This window comes from Tursiops truncatus, chromosome 10 (assembly GCF_011762595.2).
Source record: "Tursiops truncatus isolate mTurTru1 chromosome 10, mTurTru1.mat.Y, whole genome shotgun sequence".
NCBI lineage: Eukaryota > Metazoa > Chordata > Mammalia > Artiodactyla > Delphinidae > Tursiops > Tursiops truncatus.
In genome coordinates, this window is record NC_047043.1 from 5737600 (window position 1) to 5751755 (window position 14156).

A 14156-nucleotide genomic window follows, 5' to 3' on the forward strand; every position below is an offset into this window, starting at 1 on the left:
CACGGGTTCGTGCCCCGGTCCGGGAGGATCCCACATGCCATGGAGCGGCTGGGCCCGTGAGCCATGGCTGCTGAGCCTGCGCGTCCAGAGCCTGTTCTCCGCAACGGGAGAGGCCACGACAGGCCCGCATACCGCAAAAAAAAAAAAAAAAAAAAAAAAAAATGGGCATGAGAAATACTAAAAGAACAGGAAAAGACCTAGACTCCATGTATTTCAACTGTGGCAAAGAAAGAAATGATCTGGTTTTAAATTTGATTTTGTTGTTCTTACCATCATAAAGCTTCTATTATTATGCTCTGTATTTTTCATCTGATTCCAGATTTCTCAACTAAAAATGTGTTGTAAAAGTAATAGTATGTGGGAACTTCCCTGTACAGAAAAGAGTTAACACTGCGTGCCTGAGACCTCCTCCTTACAAAGGCCTGCCTGCAAGGTTGGCCTTCGGCTGGGGGCTGGGAACTTGACCAGAAAACAGCTCCCATGGAGGTGTAAGACACCTCTTTCCTTCTGGGAGTCTGGAATTTTGATACGCGCTAGGCAGTGTGCCTACTTGTCCAGTCCCCAATAAGAACCATGGACCCCCAGGTTCAGACGAGCTTCCCTGGGAGACACTATTTCATGCGTGTTGTCACAACTCACTGCTGGGGGCACCCCTGGAAGTTTCTGCCTGGCTTCCTATAGAGCCTCCCCATGCACCTGTTCCCTTTGCTGATTTTGCTCTGCATCCTTTTGCCATAATAGAGTTCAGCCACCAGTACAACCACATGCTGAGTCCTGTGAGTAACCAATGAACCTGGGGGTGGTCTTGGGGACCCCCAGCCCATCCCCCCTTCAGAAAGCTGAGCTTAAACCACCCTTCCACTTGGGTGGGCTAGACTTAGTGACCTGCTTCCAAAGAATAGAGCAGGGAATGAGAAAAATATTAACTTTACAGTGGAGTCAATGAAGGTGACCTCATCAGTGATGTCATGGTGACAGCACGCACCTCCCAATGTAATGTGACAAGAAAGGCACTTTAACCTCTCTGGTACTCTTTCCCAAAGCCCAGAAACCCAGTATAATCTTAGGAAGAACAGCAGACAAACCCAGATTGGGGGACATTCTACAGGATACTGCCCAGGACTCAAGACTGTCAAGATCAAGAAAAACAAGGAAAGACTGAGAAACTGTCACAGACCAAGAGGACTAGACAGACATGACAATTAAATGCAGTGTGGTGCCCTGGATTACATCCCGGAGCAGGAAGAGGACTGCAATGGAGAAACCGGTGAAATCCAAATAAAGTCTGGTGCTTCATTAGCAGTAATGTATCAATGTCACTTTCTCAGTTTTTACCAATGTAGTATAGTAATTAATGTAAAACATTAACAACGGGAGGGGACTTCCCTGGTGGCGCAGTGGTTAAGAATCCACCTGCCAATGCAGGGGACACGTTCGAGCCCTGGTCCAGGAAGATCCCACATGCCGTGGAGCAACTAAGCCCATGCGCCACAACTACTGAGCCTGCGCTCTAGAGACCGCGAGCCACAACTACTGAAACCCGTGCACCTAGAGCCCGTACTCAACAGCAAGAGAAGCCACTGCAATGAAAAGCCCTCACACCACAATGAAGAGTAGCCCCCGCTCACCGCAACTAGAGAAAGCCCACACGCAGCAACAAAAACCCAATGCAACCTAAACAAACAAACAAACAAACAAAACAAAACAAGGGGGGGGTGAGACGTATAGGAGACCTCTGTACTACCTTAGTAACTTTACTGTAAATCTTAAAATAATACAAGACGAAAAGTTTACTTCAGAAAGGGTGGTAAACTTGATTGTAAGGAAATAATGTTAGTTACTGGGGGTTTTGTTTTGAACCATTCTTATGAGCAGCTGTGGTCAGATTTTTACTCGAATTTTTCCATAATAAAAAATTTTAAACTTATACAAAAGTTGAGAGAGAATGAAAGAATGAATCCTCATGTACTCATCACCAAGCTTCAACTCGTGGCTGACTTTGTTCCCCCTGTAACACTCCGTACAGCCCCCTACCCACAATCCTAGATTCTTTTAAAGCAATATTTCAACATCTACCTTTAAAAAACAAGGATTCCTCTTTAAAAATAAAAAATAAAAAATAAATGAAATCACAGCGCCCTTCCCCTCCCCCATATCCTCCTCCCCTTGCCCCAACCCGCCCACTCACTCTCTCTCAACAATAATTCTTCAATACTAAATATCAACGAAGTACTCACATTACCTCAAATATCCCAATGTTTCCTTCTATACCCCAGTTCGTTTAGACCAAAATCTAAATAAGATTCATACACTGCAACTGGTTAATATGTTTCCTAAATTCTTTTTAATCTATAGATTTCCCTTCCATTTTTTGTCCACCTTGCAACTTATTGAAAAAAAGCGAGTCATCTGTTCTGCACAGTTTCCCACAATCTGTTTTTTAACTGAATGAATCCTAATGGTGTGATTTAAGATATCCTTTTGTCTCTTCTCTCTCCTGTAAATTAGTAGTTAGAACTAGAGTGTTGATCAGATTCACGGTTTGTTTTGTTAAATTGTTTGCAAGCATATTTCAGAGGTAGAGATTGGTTCAAGATGGCAGAGCAGAAGGACGTGTGCTCGCTCCCTCCTGCGAGAGCACCGGAATCACAACTAACAGCTGAACAGTCATCAACAGGAAGACACTGGAACTCACCAAAAAAGATACCCCACATCCAAAGACAAAGGAGAAGCCGCAATGAGATGGTAGGAGGGGCGCAATCACAATAAAATCAAATCCCATGACCACTCAGTGGGTGACTAACAAACTGGAGAACACTTATAACACAGAAGTCCACCCAAAGGAGTGAAGGTTCTGAGTCCCACGTCAGGCTTCCCAACCTGGGAGTCCGGCAACAGAAGGAGAAATTCCCAGAGAATCAGACTTTGAAGGCTAGTGGGATTTGATTGCAGTAGTTCGACAGGACTGGGGGAAACAGAGACTCCACTCTTGGAGGGCACACACAAAGTAGTGTACGCATCAGGATCCAGAAGTAGTGACCCCATAGGAAACTGAACCAAACCTACCTGCTAGTGTTGGAAGGTCTCCTGCAGAGGGGGTGGCTGTGGCTCACTGTGGGGACAAGCAAACTGGCAGCAGAAGTTCTTGGAAGTAATCCCCTTGGCGTGACTCCTCCCAGAATCTGCCATTAGCACCACCAAAGACCCTGGGTAGGCTCCAGTGCTGGGTCGCCTCAGGCCAAACAACCAACAGAGAGGGAACCCAGCCCCACCCATCAGCAGACAAGTGGATTAAAGTTTTACTGAGCTCTGCCCACCAGAGCAACACCCAGCTCTACCCACCACCACTCCCTCCCATGAGGAAGCTTGCACAAACCTCTTAGATAGCCTCATCCACCAGAGGGCAGACAGCAGAAGCAAGGAGAACTACAATTCTGCATCTTGTGGAACAAGAACCACATTCATAGAAAGATAGACAAAATGAAAAGGCAGAGGACTTTGTACCACATGAAGGAACAAGATAAACCCCAGAAAAACAACTAAATGAAGTGGAGATAGGCAACCTTCCAGAAAAAGAATTCAGAATAATGACAGTGAAGATGATCCAGGACCTCGGAAATAGAATGGAGGCAAAGATCGAGAAGACGCAAGAAATGTTTAACAAAGACCTAGAAGAATTAAAGAACAAACAACTAGAAGAATTAAAAAACAGAGATGAACAATACAGTAACTGAAATGAAAAACACACTAGATGGAATCAAGAGCAGAATAACTGAGGCAGAAGAAAGGATAAGTGACCTGGAAGACAGAATGCTGGAATTCACGGATGTGGAACAAAATAAAGAGAATGAAAAGAAATGAAGACAGCCTAAGAGACCTCTGGGACAATATTAAATGCACCAACATTGGCATTATATGGGTCCCAGAAGGAGAGGAGAGAGCGAAAGGACCCGAGAAAATATATGAAGAGATAACAGTCGAAACCTTCCCTAACATGAGAAAGGAAATAGCCACCCAAGTCCAGGAAACTCAGAGTCCCAGGCAATATAAACCCAAGGGGAAACACGCCAAGACACACAGTAATCAAATAGACAAAAATTAAAGACAAAGAAAAATTATTAAAAGCAACAAGGGAAAAACAACAAATAACATATAAGGAAACTCCCATATTGTTAACAGCTGATTTCTCAGCAGAAACTCTACAAGCCAGAAGGGGGTGGCACAATATATTTAAAGTGATGAAAGGGAAGAACCTACAACCAAGATTACTCTACCTGGCAAGGATCTAATTCAGATTCAACGGAGAAATCAAAAGCTCTACAGACAAGCAAAAGCTAAGAGAATTCAGCACCACGTAACCAGCTCTACAACAACTGCTAAAGGAACTTCTCTAGAGACACAAGAGAAGAAAATGACCTACAAAAAACAAACCCAAAACAAATAAGAAAATAGTAATAGGAACATACATATCGATAATTACCTTAAATATGAATGGATTAAGTGCTCCAACCAAAAGACACAGGCTTGCTGAATGGATAGAAAAACAAGACCCACATATATACTGTCTACAATAGACCCACTTCAGACCTAGGGACACATACAGACTGAAAGTGAGGGGCTGGAAAAGATATTCCATGCAAATGGAAATCAAAAGAAAGCTGTAGTAGCAATACTCGTATCAGATAAAATAGACTTTAAAATAAAGAATGTTACAAGAGACAAGGAAGGACACTATATAATGATCAAGCAATCAATCCAAGAAGAAGATAGGACAATTATAAATATATATGCACCCAACATAGGAGGAGCACCTCAATACATAAGGTAAATGCTAACAGCTATAAAAGAGGATATCGACAGTAACACAATAATAGAGGGACTTTAACACCTCACTTACACCAATGGACAGGTCATCCAGACAGAAAATTAATAAGGAAACCAAGCTTTAAATGACACACTAGACCAGATAGATTTAATTGATATTTATAGGACATTCCATCCAAAAACAACGCATTACACTTTCTTCTCAAGTACACACAGAACATTCCCCAGGATAGATCACATCTTGGGTCACAAATCAAACCTCAGTAAATTTAGGAGAACTGATATCATATCAAGCATCTTTTCTGACCACAATGCTATGAGACTAGAAATGAATTACAGGGGAAAAAACGTAAAAAACACAAACACATGGAGGCTAAGCAATACGTTACTAAAAAATCAAGAGATCACTGAAGAAATCAAAGAGGAAATAAAAAAATACCTAGAGACAAATGACAATGAAAACACAATGATCCAAAACCTATGGGATGCAGCAAAAGCAGTTCTAAGAGGGAAGTTTATAGCTATACAAGCCTACCTCAAGAAACAAGAAAAATCTCAAATAAACAATCTAACCTGACACCTAAAGGAACTAGAGAAAGAAGAATAAACAAAACCCAAACGCAGCAGAAGGAAAGAAATCATAAAGATCAGAGCAGAAATAAATGAAATAGAAACAAAGAAAACAGTAGCAAAGATCAAGAAAACTAAAAGCTGGTTCTTTGAGAAGACAAACAAAATTGATAAGCCATTACCCAGACTCATCAAGAAAAAGAGGGAGAGGACTCAAATCAATAAAATTAGAAATGAAAAAAGAAAAGTTACAACAGACACCGCAGAAATACAAAGCATCATAAGAGACTACTACAAGCAACTCTATGCCAATAAAATGGACAACCTGGAAAAAATGGACAAATTCTTAGAAAGGTATAACCTTCCAAGACTGAACCAGGAAGAAATTGAAAATATGAAGAGACCAATCACAAGTAATGAAATTGAAACTGTGATTAAAAATCTTCCAACAAACAAAAGTCCAGGACCAGATGGCTTCACAGGTGAATTCTATCAAACATTTAGAGAAGAGCTAATAACACCCATCCTTCTCAAACTCTTCCAAAAACTTGCAGAGAAAGGAACACTCCCAAACTCGTTCTATGAGGCCACCATCACCCTGATACCCAAACCAGACATTACAAAAAAAAAGAAAATTGAAGACCAATATCACTTATGACTACAGATGCAAAAATCCTCAACAAAATACTAGCAAACAGAATCCAACAACACATTAAAAGGATCATACACCATGATCAAGAGGGATGTATCCCAGGGATGCAAGGATTCTTCAACATGTGCAAATCAATTTGATACACCATATTAACAAACTGAAGAATAAAAACCATATGATCATCTCAATAGATGCAGAAAAAGCTTTTGACAAAATTCAACACCTATTTATGATAAAAACTCTCCAGAAAGTGGGCACAGAGGGAACCTACATCAACATTATAAAGGCCATATACAACAAACCCACAGCAAATGGAGAAAAACTAAAAGCATTTCCTCTAAGATCATGAACAAGACAAGATGTCCACTCTCACCATTACTATTCAACATAGTTTTGGAAGTCCTACCCACGGCAATCAGAGAAGAAAAAGAAATAAAAGAAATACAAATTGGAAAAGAAGAAAAGTAAAACTGTCACTGTTTGCAGATGACATGATACTATACATAGAGAATCCTAAAGATGCTACCAGAAAAATACTAGAGCTAATCAATGAATTTGGTAAAGTTGCAGGATACAAAATTAATGCACAGAAATCTCTTGCATTCCTATACACTAATGATGAAAAATCTGAGAGAGAAATTAAGGAAACACTCCCATTTACCACTGCAACAAAAAGAATAAAATACCTAGGAATAAACCTACCTAAGGAGACAAAAGACCTGTATGCAGAAAACTATAAAACACTGATGAAAGAAATTAAAGATGATACCAACAGATGGAGAGATATACCATGTTCTTGGATTGGAAGAATCAATATTGTGAAAATGACTATACTACCCAAAGCAATCTACAGATTCAATGCAACCCCTATCAAATTACTAATGGCATTTTTTACAGAACTAGAACAAAAAAATCTTAAAATTTGTATGGAGACACAAAAGACTCCAAATAGCCAAAGGAGTCTTGAGGGAAAAAAACAGAGCTGGAGGAATCAGACTACCTGACTTCAGACTATACTACAAAGCTACAGTAATCAAGACAGTATGGTAGTGGCACAAAAACAGAAACATAGATCAATGGAACAAGATACAAAGCGCGGAGATAAACCCATGCACCTATGGTCAACTAATCTATGACAAAGGAGGCAAGGATATACACTGGAGAAAAGACAGTCTCTTCAATAAGTGGTGCTGGGAAAACTGGACAGCTACATGTAAAAGAATGAAATTGAAACACTCCCTAACACCATACACAAAAATAAACTCAAAACGGATTAGGGACCTAAATGTAAGACTGGACACTATAAAACTCTTAGAGGAAAACATACGAAGAACACTCTTTGACACAAATCACAGCAAGATATTTTTTGACCCACTTCCTAGAATAATGGAAATAAAAACAAAAATAAACAAATGGGACCTAATGAAACTTCAAAGCTTTTGCACAGCAAAGGAAACTATAAACAAGACGAAAAGACAACCCTCAGAATGGGAGAAAATATTTGCAAACGAATCAACAGACAAAGGATTACTCTCCAAAATATAAAACCGGCTCATGCAGCTGTATACTAAAAAAACAAACAACCCAATGCAAAAATGGGCAGAAGACCTAAACAGACATTTCTCCAAAGAAGACATACAGATGGCCCAGAAGCACATGAAAAGCTGCTCAACATCACTAGTTATTAGAGAAATGCAAATCAAAATTACAATGAGGTGTCACCTCACACCAGTTAGAATGGGCATCATCAGAAAATCTACAAACAGCAAACGCTGGAGAGGGTGTGGAGAAAAGGGAACCCTCTTGCACTGTTCGTGGGAACATAAATTGATACAGCCACTATGGAGTATGGAGGCTCCTTAAAAAACTAAAAATAGAACTACCATACAACCCAGCAATCCCACTACTGGGCATATACCCTGAGAAAACCATAATTCAAAAAGACACATGCACCCCAATGTTCACTGCAGCACTATTTACAATAGCCAGGTCATGGACGCAACCTAAATGCCCATCGACAGACGAATGGATAAAGAAGATGTGGTACATATATACAGTGGAATATTACTCAGCCATAAAAAGGAACGAAACTGAGTCATTTGTAGAGACCTGGATGGACCTATAGTCTGTCATACAGAGTGAAGTAAGTCAGAAAGAGAAAAAACAAATATCGTTTATTAACGCTTACATGTGGAATCTAGAAAAATGGTACAAATGGACCAGTTTGCAAGGGAGAAACTGAGACACAGATGTAGAGAACAAACGTATGGACATCAAGGGGGGAAAGTGGGGAGGGTGTGTGTGTGCGGTGGTGTGATGAATTGGGAGATTGGGATTGACGTATGTACACTAATATGTATAAAATAGATAGCTAATAAGAACCTGCTGTATAAGAAAAGTAAAATAAAATTAAAAAAAAAAAGGAATATTTCAGAGGTGGGCTGTGCACTTTCAACAGGATGCTGGTAACATTCCGTATTCATTTATCAGCAGGAATACTTCCATAAAGAGAAATTTCCCCTCGACAACTATTTGGTTACTCTGAGATATGCTCATATGAAAGGCAGAATAAAACATTTGATTATTTCTCTTTATTCACCAGTTTCAAAAATAATGGTTTGGTTTCCTAAAGCTGCTAAAGGTTTCTTTTTTGTATGTTTCCACGCATTCCTATGACTCATAGGAATATCTGAAGTTTTTAACCCATTGCAGTATTTGTCCTCCCTGATGCTGAAATCATCCTATTTCCAGGGAGAGCCTATTTACCTTGGCTCTGGAATGCTTCAGTCCAAACCCCAGTGCTCCTTAGTAGCTTCTTTGCTTTCTAGTTCGACCTGATGCTCCGGGCTCTTCTTGTCCATTTCCTGACCCAGACTTGGAATCAGCAGGTCTCTAAACACCACTGGTATTTAGAGACTGAGCACTAAGGGTCAGTCATCATTTCTAGCCCTTTGAGTGGACAAGGCTAGGAAATAGGTATTTTTGTGAAAAGAAAAGAAACATCTAAAGTTCACATTCATAATCAAACTTAAATTCAGGGGACTTCCTTCGTGGCTCAGTGGTTAAGAATCCGCCTGCCAATGCAGGGGACACGGGTTCGAGCCCTGGTCTGGGAAGATCCCACATGCCACGGAGCAACTAAGGCCGTGCGCCACAACTACTGAGCCTGCGCTCTAGAGCCCGCGAGCCACAACTACTGAGACTGCGCGCCTAGAGCCCGCGCACCGCAACGAAGAGAAGCCCCTTCTCACCACAACAAGAGGAAGCCGCGCACCACAACAAAGACCCAACACAGCCAAAAATAAATAAATAAATGAATTTATTTTTAAAAAGAAAACCCTTAAATTCGGGACTACAGGATTTTTAATTACCCTCCTGTCTTTATGTTTCTTTTTCAATTCTCAAAATACCAACAGAGTTACTCATTTGCTTTATCACCAAGTCAATGAAATAACAATACCAGTGCCAGAATTAACAAAATTACTGAAAATAATTTCAGGTTTGTTTTTTTTTAACTTTCTGTTCTGAAGGGTATTCCACTAGAAATGTACACAGTCAAATTACTGCGTTTTAAAGTTACCTGGAAGAATTTCTCTGCGTGGCAATGCCACCTTCTAGGAAAATAGGTTTGCTTTTTTTACATGTTACTTGATTTTTAGGGATTGCTCCTTAAAATTTAATTCTCTTTTAAATTATGTAAAATATTTACATGGCTCCCAAACTACATCTAAAAATATATATATTCAAGAAAGTCTAGCTTCTATCACTACCTTTTGTATCCTATTCCCTCTAACACTCTTTAATTATTTTTATCCTGCCATTGTCTTAACTATAAGGATATACATCCACATGTATACATAGGTATGTGTATGTATACACAGATGCGTATATAAACATATATGTGTGTGTATATACACATTATGTATAAATATATTTCAACTCCTTCTTAAACAGAAACATGATATACAGACTTTTCTTATTTCACTTTGAGTCACGCTGATTAACACACACACACCCACAACGTATATAATCTTTCTCTATGTGGTCACGCGGTCTATTTGTTCTCTCTTTTGGGTATCTCTTTCAGTATTTTAAAAAGTTGGCGTTTTTGTTCTCATGGTTATGTTTACACTAATACTTCTTACAATAACCCGGTCTCCACTCTGGCTACTGTCTGTTGGTTCCCTACTCTAAGCAAGATTAGTATTAGGTGGTCACCTCTTCTGTCTCTAGCCTTTCCTTCTCCCTCAAAATCTAATCTGCAATAGCATCCTTTCCCTCCCAGTTAATACTGATAAGGCAACAACTGAGGACAGTCTCCTTTTCATATGCCCTCCCCTCTCCTTCCGTTTTCTGATAGGCTGTATCTACACGGGCAGAAGACAGAGCCACCGCATGTGACCTGGTTGGCTCTCTCCCTTATAGCCATTGTTTAGCCTTAAATTACACGTTATAGTAAGTGAATTTGTACTGTCACCTCTCTAACAGCCCATTAATGACAATAATTAATTTAAACAACAAATAGGCCCATCTGGTATGTGCTTGTTTTTATGCTGATATTTTTGGCTAAGGTATACGGTTGACACCTACTACAAAAGGAAGACTATAGGGCTTCCCTGGTGGAGCAGTGGTTGAGAGTCCGCCTGCCAATGCAGGGGACACGGATTCGTGCCTGGGTCCGGGAAGATCCCACATGCCGCGGAGCAGCTGGGCCCGTGAGCCAAGGCCACTGAGCTTGCGTGTCCGGAGCCTGTGCTCCGCAACGGGAGAGGCCACAGCAGTGAGAGGCCCGCGTACCGCAAAAAAAAAAAAAAAAAAAAAAAAAAAAGGAAGACTATAAACCAACATCTGTTTATTTGTTATATGAATATTATTTCTGGGGTGAAAATTCTCAGAGCAAAGCACAGCACCAATGAAGCTTGGTTTCTGATGTATAACACCCCATAAAGTTACATATACAGTTAATTTTTCTCAAGTTGAAATTAATAACAAGTGCTCAGGTAATGTGCTTCAAGACAGTGCCTGGCACTAAATGCTTCAAAATGTTAGCAATTGTTCATAATGTTAGTACAGTCACTGTAATATTTACATTAAAGATGTAACGACAGTATCAGAGAGGAAATGAGAGGCCGATGTAATATTTAAAATTTTCTTTCCATCACAAAATGGTCAGTCCCACAAGTTTCTTTTCTCACAAGTTTTAAAACCGTTATCATACATACGTGAACCTATTACATGCCATGTGGGATCGACTTCTTCCTGATATTTAATACTCTGACAGCTACTCTTACAACCTAACAAAAATGAGATCAGATGTCAAATGAAATTCTTGTCTGTCCTGCCTTTTAAGAGACTTTATCTTTTTTTTTTCTTCCGGTATGCGGGCCTCTCACTGTTGCGGCCTCTCCCGTTGCGGAGCATAGGCTCCGGACGCGCAGGCTCAGCGGCCATGGCTCACGGGCCCAGCCGCTCCGCGGCATGTGGGATCCTCCCGGACCGGAGCACGAACCCGTGTCCCCTGCACCGGCAGGTGGACTCTCAACCACTGCGCCACCAGGGAAGCCCGGGACTTTATCTTTTTATCAGTACAACTCACATTCAGACGCAGCAGTAAGAACCCTCACACCTCCTATAACTACTGTACTTATTTTAACAAATTTTTTTGCCTCAATTTTAATCAACATTTCCTCCATTTTTTCCCTATTTCTCTAACACCTATTTTTCTTTCTCAGTTCAAGTATCAGCCCCGCTTCTGAAGATTTCCCTCCCAGCTCAGCTGGGAGTTAGCTCCGCTTCTGAGATTTCAATCACTTTGTGCTTATTTTATCATAATAATTTCACCATTACAATTTGTTCTCCGCAGACTGTAAATTCCTGAAGGTAGAGACTGTTTCGTATCTATTTTTGCGTATCCGGTGTGACAGACAGCTCTGGATCCATCCCCCTCCTCTCCGCACCCAAATACCACGTGGTGGTAAACCTGGCGTAACAGACACAGCTAGCCGTCGCCCCCCTGCCGTCCTTTCTGCTGCATGAAGTGCACGTGCCATGGCTGGGCTCCCACAGCTACCCTGTGAGCGTGAGCCTGGGGTGAGGGCACCACGGCAGTGAGGAAGAAGGAAAAGCTGGAGGAAGAGCTGACGTCCTAGGGCTGCCACACCTGCCCCAGGCTCTGGCTGCCATGAGAGGAAAGTAAGCACTTAGGAAAGCCACTCTCCTCAGGTGTCTGTCACTAGTGACCAAACACCTTCCTTACGATACACCAAGGTATTCAGGAACCAGTCAATAAAGCAGTCAGAGACTGAAGTTTGCTGAAGATGAGTTCGTGCAGGACTGCACAGTCCCTAAGCATTTCATAAACGCTGACCTGCACGGCCTCCCCTCTGTCCCACACGAGAGAGGCCCCAGCGTCTCTGCAGCTGGAAAGATAACAGTGCAGAAGATCATGCCTTTACTCGCTGACACAACCAGACAGGCTCACTGGAGGGGCCCTGCCGGGATCTCTGTTCATAGTATTTACTGGAATCGGGGGGAATAAAAGAGCTGTGTGCAGTTGGGAGCAGGAGAGTCAACTGTCCTGAAATACTAACAATCACAAAAAGAGAGCTTAAAATATTATAATAGAAGGTCGATAATTTAAGTAATGCTGCCACCGTGTGGCACTTATTGCCTTCTTTTAGAAAGGAAATTTTATAAAGAAAAGGATTATCGTTGCCGTGTGTGTTAACTTTTAAAAATATATAAACTATAAACGAGTTTCCTTTTAAATGCTAGCCAGTTTTTCTTCAAGTGAACCACATTTAAGTGACCTAGAGAAGACAAAACTTAAGGACCTACTGTGTGGCACATGGAACCATATACAATATCATGTAATAACCTGTAATGGAAAAGAATCTAAAAAAGAATATACATATATATGTATGAGTATGCGTGTATATATATAACTGAATCACTCTGCTGTACACCTGAAACATTGTAAATCAACTGTACTTCAATTTTTAAAAAAAAGACAAAACTTGTAGGAAGCCCTGACAGCTCTGCCTCCCCGTTCCTCCGGTCCAGCCGTGTGACGCTGGGGAAAGACCACTTTTAGTAAATAGAGGATGTTTTTATTTGGGCCAAGATAGAAAAGAATGGTAAGTAATGCACATATCTATTCAAATCTAAATCTCTAAAATGCTTTCAGCTTTTCTCTCATAATTTGAGGGGAAAGGTTAGTGTGTAACAGACAGAAAAGGTACCCGAGCCTGACATACAGGAAAGCTTCCAGGAGACACTAAAAAAGACGGACTGGGGAGGTGACTGCGTGAAAGGACGGCATCAAGTACTTTTCTAGAAGAGGAGTCATGTGACCAATTAGCTGGAGAGAGCGCAAACACAGCTGATGAAATATTTTTGAGCCCTTCAGAGACCATTCTTCAGTGACTACATGAGCCTACCCTGCTGCATAAAGGCTGGGCCCGTCTGTCTTACTCAGGGATACAGCACTGGTTCCTGACATGAGGTCTCACACAAAATAAGTGCTGAAGACATTTTGTTTCACTTTCTATAATAAGCTTACATCTGTCATACCCAGTGTGAAAATTTTATTCTTTAGTAAACATTTTCCTGAGATGTCTATACCACTTGCTTAACAAATCGCTGTTTTCCCTAAAGATATCAAAAACGGAACCAAAACTCAAAGTATTGCAAATTCTGAATACAATTTTAATATGATTTTACTTGCTCCCATCTTTCTCTTAATAATAAGTTACCAACACCTGCCTAACATCGACATACCACGGAATTTAAACAATGATACATTACTTAATCCTCACAAAAACTCTGCAGTATGTATTATTGTTCCTGTTTTAAGAAAGAGGAAACTAGGCCTTAATAAAGCAAATAATCACAGCTAGGAAGAGGGATACCAGGATTTGAGCCCAGATACGTCACAGGTCCAGCTCCAAGGCCCATGTTCTTTTATGCTTCAGCACAGCCCTGTCTCCAAAGAGACCCTGGGGGCTGAACAACGCGGAACCCAGGTAACTGCTCTCCTCTCAAGCACATGCCCGTCTTCTCTCGGCCCCAGTTAACAGAGGTGTTGGCTTCAAAAGGGAGTGAGCTCTTC

The 14156-nt window shown here is 41.0% G+C and overlaps 1 protein-coding gene across 10 annotated transcripts in view; it reads right to left on the bottom strand.

The window, feature by feature from the left end:
* The window catches only part of BLOC1S5 (biogenesis of lysosomal organelles complex 1 subunit 5), a 120694-nt gene that overhangs the window by 99355 nt on the left and 7183 nt on the right, over positions 1 to 14156 (bottom strand). The window lies entirely within an intron of this gene.